This window comes from Gigantopelta aegis, chromosome 14, assembly GCF_016097555.1.
Source record: "Gigantopelta aegis isolate Gae_Host chromosome 14, Gae_host_genome, whole genome shotgun sequence".
NCBI classification, from domain to species: domain Eukaryota; kingdom Metazoa; phylum Mollusca; class Gastropoda; order Neomphalida; family Peltospiridae; genus Gigantopelta; species Gigantopelta aegis.
Window position 1 is genome coordinate 31,071,271 of NC_054712.1, and position 11,820 is coordinate 31,083,090.

Sequence of the window (11,820 nt, forward strand, 5' to 3'; positions counted from 1 at the left end):
TTGGGAACTAGTTAAGTCCAATGCCACTAGTTAAAGGTACTTGGCCCTCAACATAATTTGAGAACTATTTCTGTAAACTATTTACAGTTTCTTACTTGAAATACTATTCTATGCAGATATGTGTGTGCATTATTCAGTCGGGAATTGAACTGTAAAAAAAAAAAAAAGTTTCTGGCGCTGGTACTGTCGCGTGCTATGAAGTGGCAATCCTCCTACAGACGGAATTGGAACCATTTATGACGATTATGACACACGGTTTAAAGATGCACGGAAATGGATAACCTAAACAACAAATTCTAAGTAATGTCTGATTTTAATTATCAGAAAGGGCTTTAATCGTAAAAAAAAAAATAGTGTTTAAAACTAGGTGTCACGGGGATCCTACAATACCCGTAACTGGATGAAACACGATTATCCAAATATCTCTCCTAACTGTATATCTATTAGATCTCTCTGTATCGAGCAGTATTTACCCGAGTGGCTCGTCTAGGTATGATCAGAGATAAGATCTTATATAAAGTATATATTATTATAGCACGTTTAGTTCACTAGAAAACACAACAAAACACAATACACTTTGGAATCTGTATTAACCTACGCTGACAAATGTACTGCCGCAGTAGTTAATTAATAACATCTATAATAACAACCCAGAACTGATCACTTAATTAGTTAATCTCTAGGTGTCTAGTTTACACAATATGGTAATCACTTCACCGTGACACAACACCCACACGTGTGATAATTGAGAAACGCTAACACACACACGTGTGATAATTGAGAAACGCTGCCAGGGGAACTTAATTAATAAAGGAATTACAACTCTATTCCTATCTGGTTAATTTTTAATTAACCCTTAACTACTCATTCAGTAACCTTGTAATACAGACTTAATACTGGTACCTATCACAATAAAGACAATAACCTACAGTTTACCTAGGTCCTCTAGGATGACTGGCTAAGCTTTTTATAATTAATTAGGACAGTGAGCCTACAGATTACTGCGTCGGATGACCGGCAGCACCGTCTAAATAATATTGGTATAATACAGTATTAAAATATTTAAAGTCACATCAATCACATCAAGGTTATACACAGAGCAGAAATAAAATTATTTACCAGTCCGGACGGACAGCGATCCCTGGAAGCCTTCCTATGTTTCTCCCCGATATCTCTAAAATCCTAGCTATTTATTCAAAACTCTCAGAGACAGCGAATATCGCCTGGGGGCACAAGGCGGTACCTCACGTATCATCTGAATTTCCACAGCGACCAAGACGGCATATCTTTCTCTTAGATCGCCAGACTCAATGACGCCAAGTCGCCAAATCACGGTTGTAAAAACCGCACTCGCGGAGGTATTACGTAACTACTGGCCACATGGCTCCGCAGCTGGGCTGGGTGTGTATTAGAAGTACAGCTCGACGACCGTCGCGCAAAGGTATCACGTAACAAGTTGCCCACCTGGGCTAAGTGCATTTGGAACTGCACACGGCCTTCTAAAACAATTAATATCGCCACAGGCGAAAAGAAATTAAGAGCATGTACCGTCACACTAGGGTCTGTCATTTTAACATATATGGCGATTGTAAATCTGCCTTTAGGATATCAAAAACCGTATCTCTACACAAGACTGATTCCCAAAGAAGTATGATAGAGTCGTGAGGATATTCAAGAGATCTGAATCGTATCCACGATATATGTGCTAATGTGCTGATGTGTCATTAAACGAACATTCTTTTCTCTGCGTCTTTGCTTCCAGGGGCGTGACGTAACCCAGTGGTAAAGCGTTCGTTTGATGCGCGGTCGGTGTAGGATCGATACCCGTCGGTGGACCCATTGGGCTATTTCTCGTTCCAGCCAGTGTTCCACAACTGGTGGGTGTAACAAAGGCCGTGGTATGTACTATCCTGTCTGTGGGATGGTGCATATCAAATATCCCTTGCTGCTGATCGAAAAGAGTAGCCCATGAAGTGGCGACAGCGGGTTTCATCTCTATTTATCTGTGTGGTCCTTAACCATATGTGTGACGCCATATACCCATAAATAAAATGTGTTGAGTGCGTCGTTAAATAAAACATTTCTTTCTTTCTTTGCTTGCACAACTATTTCAGACTGAGTACAATAGGATACATTATGTCGGAACAGAGCTAAGCGAATAATAACACAGATTTCTCCTATTGATTTTCGCCTGAAGCTGATCTAAGTTAATGTCGTTTGTATCAAATGTGTCTGGATTCTAGTAGCCAGGTCCCTAACCTGATCAAACGTAAAAATACCCTCTCACAAAGGCAAACTGGGTGTGTTTGGTACCCGGGGTACGGCCTAATATAATTTGGCTCTCCTTTTGCAGAAAACAAATCTCAACTCCATCCAAATGGCAGTACGTTCTGATGTTGGGGTAATGCTCACTCACTGACGTTTTTGAATTTAAAGACTGACATGTTTGTCCTAGAAAGAAAACAAACAGGGGCGGATCCAAAAATATTTTGCAGGGACACTAACGGGAAAAAAGCATATAGACCAACTCGTCAAAAACAGCACATATCCGATTGAAAATAAATAATATGAAGAAAATAGGGGGAATTTCAAAATGTTTTTTGGGGGGCGGGTCCCCTGGTCCCCACCCCAAACTTGGATTCACCTCTGAAAAGGCATCAAGGATCTCTAAACCGTGTGTCATAATCGTTTTGTACATGTATACGGTTATCCTTCTTTTCTAAGGCGAGCGATTGTTCTCCCGCACCATCGCACTTTTAAACTGAAATTGAGATGAGCGAAAATAACACAAATATTCTCCAACCAATCCGAACTAAATTTAGAGGAGTGGTCTATTGCTATCCTGGACGATACAAACGTAATAGAACGTATTTTATACACTGATTTTTAAAAATAATAATGTCGTTTTGCATAACTTCCATGAGGGATTGTCGAGTGTAGTTTGCAGTCATATCTCACGTGTTGCACTTGCGCAACGGTTGTGATATAATTGCAAACGTCACGAGATGAGATATAAATCATATTTGACCCAAAACATGAAATTTTCTATTTGTTATATAACTTTTGACAATTTACTTTTATTTTTAAAATGCCAGAAGCAAAATAGTTCCGGCTTTCTTACAGTGAAGATAACACTTTCTACTGTGACGATAACACATTTTAGAGTAAAAAACGTTTATTTCACTGATATTTTAAGATATGTTATATAATAAAAGTGTTTATTCAGTTCTTATAAAGGAAATGCACGAGGTGTTGTGATTTTGTATAATAATAATTTTGAGCTTGAAATACATAACACCAAGATGAACAACTTAGGCAATTTTATTGTTGTAGATATGACTATAGAAGGTGAAAGAATTATCCTTGCGAATATATACGGACCTAATATAGATTATCCTATTTGTTTTGCAAAATATTCTAGAATATATTGAAGATTTCGAAAACGAAAGTTATATATTATGCGGAGATTTTAATCTAGTATTAAACCAAACATTAGACATTAAGAATTATGTAAACGTCATCCATCCAAAATCACAGAAAAAGCTTTTGAAATATGTAGACGCACTTGATCCATTTAGCGAATTACACCCTCATTTAAAAAGATATACTTGGAGGGAAAAAAACAGTTAAACGAGCTCGGTTAGACTAGTTCTTGTTATCCAATAACCTAATGTCTTTTGTTGAAAATGTGTTAATTGAAAATATTTACCTAAATGGATCGAAGAAGGTGAAAAACCATCAAAATATGTTTGCAATTTAGAATCTAGAAATTATTGCAGTAAATTGACATTAAAATTACAATTAAAAATGGAACAGAAATTAATTATCAAGATGAGATTCTAAAAGAAACAAAAACCTTTTTATCAAAATTTATACTCCGAATCATCTACAAAACATAATAAGGACATCACAGAAATAATGTCTCAATTTAAATTTAATACCTTGACGGACAAGGAAGCAGAGGAGTTAGAGGGTGAAATAACATATTTAGAAGTATCAACTGTTCTTAAAAATATGAAAAATGACAAGAGTCCCGGTTCGGGTGGGTTTACAGCCGATTTTTTTTTCTAGAGTGATATTGGACAGTTTATAGTTCGGTCTATTAATTATAGTTACAGTAGTAAAGAAATGTCTAACGTACAAAAGTTAGGTATTATAATATGTATTCCTAAACCAAATAAACCCAAATAATTATTTTTTAAAATTGGCAGCATATAACTCTTTTAAATTGTACTTATAAAATGGCCTCTGGTTGTATTGCAAATAACAACTAAAAAGGTTCTTGATTAACAAAGATCAAACTGGGTTTATAAAAGGTTTATAAAGGGTAGATACATAGGAGAAAATACAAGATTTACGTTTAAACATTTTTATATTAAAAAATATCTTAGGTCAGGTCGTAGGGTTTAACGTGCACATTCGGAGCAAGCTGTTTTAGTGCACGCCTGTCATGGGCACAGGTTCCGATTTCGGCCGCTCCTCTGTCTAGGACAGGAAAGGGTTGGTGGTGGGTGGGAGTAGGGCCTCCACGAGTCAAAAATATCGGACACGAGTATTCGAGGGTCAAACTCGAACCGGACACGAGTACCTGACACTTATACTTACTGAGACTAAGGAATAAAGTAAAATAGCATTATGCATCTTAATCCCAGCGCCATTGTATTGCATTCCACACATCCGACTTTTGTTTTCCCTTCATGTCTCATAGCTCTATAATGCAAGCATATGGTCAAGTGACGTAAAAAATTTTTATAAAAAAATAAAAATAAATGAGAGTGCTCTTCCTGTGAAGGGACTCGAGTTTTACTGGACTCGGCCCGTGCCAGAGTACTCGAGTACTCGTAGAGACCCCAGGTGGGAGAGGGAACCGCCTGCGCTGTCAGATGCAAGAGAGCACCAGCAGCCTGACTGGGGTCGGTAACAGGCGGAGGGTGGGTTTGGCACTAAAATATCTTAAAACTGGTAACATAATGAACAAGGAGAGTTCCTAAAATACGAAGATTCCATAGCAACATATCACATACCTACTAATTTTTTGCAATATGCTTCATTAATAAATGCTACTAAATCCGTTATACATAACTTAAACAACTTAACGGATGATATTTTTTACATCATTACAAAAGCCCATTTTCACATTTAAAGGGACATTCTTGAGTTTGCTGCAATTTTTAAGATGTTATCGACTAAAAGAGACTTTTTATCCATTGTAAAAAGATATCAAATATATTTTTTGGCATAAAATATTACTGGATGTATATTAAATTTGTTTCTGATCGTTCTAATATTTGTACTAGGTTAAATTTTATTTTCTAAAAAAAATCTCGTACGTACGAAATTATTTGAAGACAAAATCCAGTTTGGGCTTCTTACAAATATTGAGATGACCAGAAACACATTGAATATATAGACAATGATATTCTAAACAAGAAAATATATTTAATATGTAAGTTTAATCGCAGAAATATTATATTAATCGGAAACATCTTACAATGCAGCAAACTCAGGAATGTCCCTTTAAACTAAGCATGTTGTTAAACGACAAAGGTGGCTGCAAACATATATACGATATACTAAATATTAGAATACTAATACCAAATGCACAAATAAAAGATGCAAATGAGAGATTTATGTATAATATACAGGAATGGGAAACGTTTTATACTCTCCATTTCCATAGTGTGAAAGATACATCTTTAGCATGTTTACAGAGAATCGACAAACACCGATTAACATAGACTCGGTTGATATTTTTCATATTAAAAAATACTCATGACAAATCACACACACACATATATATATATATATATATATATATATATATATATATATAGAAAGAGACAGGCAGACAGAGACACAGACACAGACACACACACAGAGAGAGAGAGAGAGAGAGAGAGAGAGAGAGAGAGAGAGAGAGAGAGAGAGAGAGAGAGAGGGGGGGGGGGTAAAGCAATTCTCAAACGAGTTTCATAAATTTCGTGTGGCATTCCAGCAAATGTTACCATTTATTTATTATCCACAAACTATGATTCTGAACAAACGTTAAATATGATTGTAATTTCTTAACAATCGGCGTTAATAACATTCAGCGATGTCAATTATAGTGACGTGGAATGATGTTAATTTCAGAAACCGCGACTGTCGCAAAGCTTGCAGACGCAAAGGCGACTTGTGACGTCAGTAGTGTGCTTATAACACTTTTCATAGTATTGTTATGATCCAGGCAATAAAGATAGCGAGGGCAAAATACGACATAAAATGGTTAACTTAAATTTTAGAAGAAAACTTTTCGAAATCAAACAAATTATTAACAGTTGGATGAAACGGATTATCACCCTACTTGGTAGAATTGTAATAATCAAATCATTATTAATTTTTAAACTCTGTTGTCGTTTTCTTACATTACCCAACCCACCAGGTCTGGTGCTTATAAGACTTTTAGAGTTTGGACTCGAGACTCTAATAAGATTCTGAGACAGTAATGTCATGGCAACGGCATACACATTGTATGCGTGACGTCATTAAAGATTGAAGGAAGGAAATGTTTCATTTAACGACGCACTCAACACAATCTGATTAAAATTAACTCTACTGGTCTCACCAGTAGATCTAACAGCATTGCATGGACTCCCATGTCCAGGTGACATTTCATCTATAAATAACAATTTAAATATCGACCAATTACACTTCGCCTTTTATAACGTTATTCGGGAGCATACAAATTCTAAAAATATCGGTCGAGACTATTTATGCAATAGGCGAACGTGTTAGTCAATTTCAACATTGAAAAACAGGGGGGAAATTGCAGTAATAAACTCAGGATTGTATACTAGTATAAACAGATTTTATGGCTATACCATCACAGTTTTCGTTTTCGTCTTGAAACGAATTTTATATAAAATTTTATATTGAAATTAGTTTCTGGCATACTTCGTAATTCACCCGAATCATTTCGTATACCCCCGAATGTTTTCAAATTCTTTTTAAATCACTGGCATGATTTTGCAAGTAATGTTTTGATTGGTCGAATGAAAGGTCAACTAGGGGCTGCTGTTAGATCCACATGTAATAGTGGAGCTAATTTTAATTAGATTGTACTCAACACATTTTATTTATGGTTATATGGCGGTAGTCATTAAAGACTGAGTCTGGACTCTAAACGTTTTATAAGCATAGGCCCAGGTGACTTTTTTAGTGAACTTAATACGATCCTTTTTAAATTTGTGTGGAATGGAAAGTCAGATAGAATTAAAAGAGATACTCTGTGTAAATCAGTCCAAAAGGGATGTCTTGGTATGTTGAATATATTTAATTATGTGAAATTGTTAAACATCACATGGATACGTAAGCTCCTTAGTCAAGAATCAAGATGGAAGTTTTTACTGATAAGAAGTTACCCTCAACTTGAAAATTTCAGGGTCATACCCTCAGTGGGACAGGGAGGGCAGTTGCCCCCTGAGAATCTCACCTTTTTTTTTACTCCAGAAAATAGCATACACATCTCAGGGTTTAATTTGTATAGTGTTTCATTTGTTTATAAAAAGTAGTGCACCCCCCCCCCCCCCCCCCCCCCGGATTTTGATCAGGGTACGGCCCTGAATTTAGCTATTTTGGGAAATGACTACTCAATATTATAATTTGGAAAGATTGTTTAATAGCATATGATAATTTTGTGCAAAAAATACAAGAGACAGAATATAGAGATTACTTGTCTGAACCCATTTTCGTCAATAATAACATTAGAATTGGCTTTAAAAATGTTGTCAAGCACAGCTGGTTACAGACGGGTATAGCACAAGTTTGTGATTTGTATGACGAGAATGGGAACTTTCTTTCACTGGAAGTTTTTGAAGATGTGTATGATATTAATGTCTCCTTTTTGGACTATTTTGGAGTTGTTCATGCTTGTAAACATTAAGAATTTTAATTTCAAAACTGAACACACTAATATATCTTTAGATGGTACTCCAGTTTTTCGTAAACTGCTTTCTGTGAAGAAAGGCACAAACCCATATTATTATGTTTTGGAATCATCGGTGATTAGTAATAAGGATAAAGTGAAATGGGAAACTTAATTTGGAACTGAACTCAAATGGTCTAAAAATTTCGCAAAACCTTTTAAAACAACTCTTGAAATTAAGCTCTGATGGTTTCAATACAGAACACTAAATAGACTATTAACAACCAACACCTTTTTATATAGAATTAATATAGGAAAGGGAAACATTGTTACATCTGTTTTGGGAGTGTAAAATTGTTAACAAATTTTGATCAAATGTTATGCAGTGGATTAAGGCAAATTGTATCCATGCAAATAAGATGAATCTCTCTGAAGAACTGGTTATTCTTGGCATAAAATCGTGTATCAGTGTAAATAACGAATGCTCACAATTAATTTCCTGCAATACCGGAGTCCGCCATGGTGAAAATCTGTCACCTGTCCTATTTCACTTTATTTAAATGACCTAGAAAACCACCTACTAAATTCTAATTGCTCAAAGGTAGTCACCGCTATAGATGAACACGATGCTTCCTAAACATCGGTGTCCACTTACTTTATTTCCTATACTTCGACGATACTGCACTACTAGCAAAAAATGGAAATAGTGGAAAAAAAAAATTAATGGAAATGCAAATAACTATAAAAAAAAAAGTTTCTTGAAAATATTAAAGAATACAAAATATTTAGGCTTAACGTTCACAAAGCAAAACAAATTTAAAATAACAAAACAATTTTTAACTCGGAGTGCAACTAAAGCAATATATTTAGTTTTATCTAAAGCCAAGGATAACAGTTTACCAATTGATTGCAGGCTTAAACTATTTGACTCAGTGGTCCTCTCAGTACTTTTGTATGGCTGTGAAATCTGGGATTCGAAAATGTGGACATAATAGAAAATATGAATTTTCTTAGACCATTATTGCCGGTAAAAAAGGGTACGCCTATTTTTATGTTATATGGGAAACTTGGTAGAACGCCACTAAAACTAATTATAGATCAAAGAATTATAGGATTTGGGACACGTATAGTTAAAGGTAAATCTACAAAAATCTCTCATTTACTTCTTAATTATATGATAAAAGACTATTGTAAACGGGCACATCTATAACTGGCTAAAAAAAAAAACTTAATACGCCTGTTAAACAATCTTAGGCATGTCCGATATTTATATGTCGAAAAATTCCTCATCCATAAAAATAAAAACTGAGCATGTTAAACGAAGGCAATTAGATCAGTATTTACAACTGTGGCATAACAATATCGAGTCTACATCCAAAGGCAAAACATATTTTATTTTTAAAGGGACATTCCTGAGTTTGCTGCATTGTAAGATGTTTCCGACTAATAAAATATTTCTACGAATAAACTTACACATTAAATATATTTCCTTGTTTAGAATATCAGTGTCTGTGTATTCAAGGTGTTTCTGGTAGTCTTAATATTTGTAAGAAGCCCAAATTGGATTTTGTCTTCAAATAATTTCGTACGTACGAAAAAATATATTTTAGGAAATAAAATGAAATTTAACCTACTACAAATATTAGAACGATCAGAAACAGGTTTAATATACAGCCACTAATATATTATGCAAAAAAATTATATTGAGTATCTAATTACAATCGTTAAAATGTCTCTGTTAGTCGATGACATCTTAAAACTTGCAGCAAACTCAGGAATGTCTCTTTAAACAAACTTCAAATTTGGAAAAATACTTTATTAAATTATCCGAAAAACTGTGGACCATCCTTCTGAAATTCAGAACATTTAATCACTATTTACCCATAGAAACAGAACACTGGGGCCCCAGTCAAAAACAGATTACACACATTGTACGAAGAAAATTATATTGGAGATGAATATCGCTACTTATATGAGTGTAATTATTTTATGAATACACGCAAAAGGCTTATAAAGCCATATTATTATTTTTAAAAATCTTGCACACTTAAATTCAAAGAACTGTTTAATTGTAATAGCATAAGCATCATCCGTAAAATGTCAAAATTAATTTCTGAAATTACAAGTAAATTCAGTAAACCATAGATAAACATCTTCAATATCATTTGATACTTTTAAAAGTACTGACTTGTAAAAAATCTCTCTGCTATATTTGAATGTCTTGTCACCATGTGTCTTCATTTTTAAAATGTGTATATAGCTATTTTGAATTATGTTTCAGGCCCGTAGGACGGATTTTCAAAGTGGGTGGGGGAGGACTCATTTTTATGGTTGTTCTATCGTCAGGTTTCCGTATTAGCATTATAATACATTTTAAAGTCCCGAAATAAAAACTGCCGATGTTTGTATATATTCTACAAAGAACTTCTGTTGTCATCTTGTCACTGAAAATAACTACTGTACAATAATTTCTCATTGCTGGCGTTTGACCGCCTGAATGTATTGAAATAAAGTTTCAAGTTTCAAAGTATAATTCTTCAGTTTCATAACGCTGGCAGATCGGCAACGTTTGATGGCATGTAATTCAAGTTATAATCTGAATATTTCACAAGATAAATGAATATTTCTTGTCATTAGGGCCTATGCCACTTTGAAACTGCCCCTTTAACTTCAATAGGCTAGTCTGCTGTGAATCTCTGACATTTCATTTCCAGTTTAAAATTTCTTTCATCAGAAGCAGAAAGTGTTTAATCTAAACATTCGTTTGAAAACATATACTATGCACTTATGAGGTTTTAATATAAAGTACTTCTTTATTTTTGGTTTGTTGCTAAATAAATAAATTATCAAATTCACACTATTTTCCATGACAGTTTTCATTGATAATGTTTTAGACCTGCTAAAATAGAAACAAATATGCGAGACAGAAGCTATAAAAACATATCTCACTACTTGGTTGTTAGAAGTGACATCGGCCACACAAATCTGACGCATTTATTTCTGTTAAAGAAGGAGCCTCGTCAGTCTGAACATTGCCAGTGTACACTGACTGTGCGCCACACTTTGGTGGAATGTGATCATTTGAAACCGACGAGAAAAGCTATATTTGGTGAATGAAATGTAGTAGAATCTTTTAAATTCCATTCAGAATTAATTTTTAAATTTTAAAAACATTTGTATTTCTATATAAAGCTTTAAATTATTTACACATTCATTTTTGTATTGTATCAGCACTTTACGCTGTTTTTACATAATAATCTATATTTAATGTAAATAATCATATTAATTTACTTACCTTTGTCTAACACACAATAGCCTACCTGGTAACATTTGAAACAGATACAGAGAAATGGAACATCTTGCTGAACCGAGTAAAAATCAATTTCAGCCTGTCGCAGCCATATCTTTGACCTTCTGTAATATCACAACGTTTAGTACTTCTGCAGCTTTCGTGGAAATATAAAGTTCCTTCATTTTAATCATTGTCTGGTGTGTTATATTTACAATTTCTGATACCCTTTCCATATAAGTAAGAAGAAATCCTATCTGGGTACACGTGATAATTTTTGGTGCGTGCAATATCAATTATGTACAATAATATATTATTAAACGGACTGTTTTGAACAATACCTTTCCCCCAGTACAAATAATTATTATTTGATTATCGTCTTGGATCATGTCACACATATATATGTTGAACTTTCATTTTATTTATATTATATGGCACCGGTATACTGTATTAAGACATTTTTACATATTAAAAAAAAAAGTTTAATAAAGCTATAGGGTAAATACTAAATTAGCAAAAAATAATTTTAAAAATAACAACGAGCAATTAGCTATCAGCAACGAGCAAATAGCAACGAAAAAACAGGAAATTGCAATCAGCATGTCATCGCCGGTATTCCATAGATTGT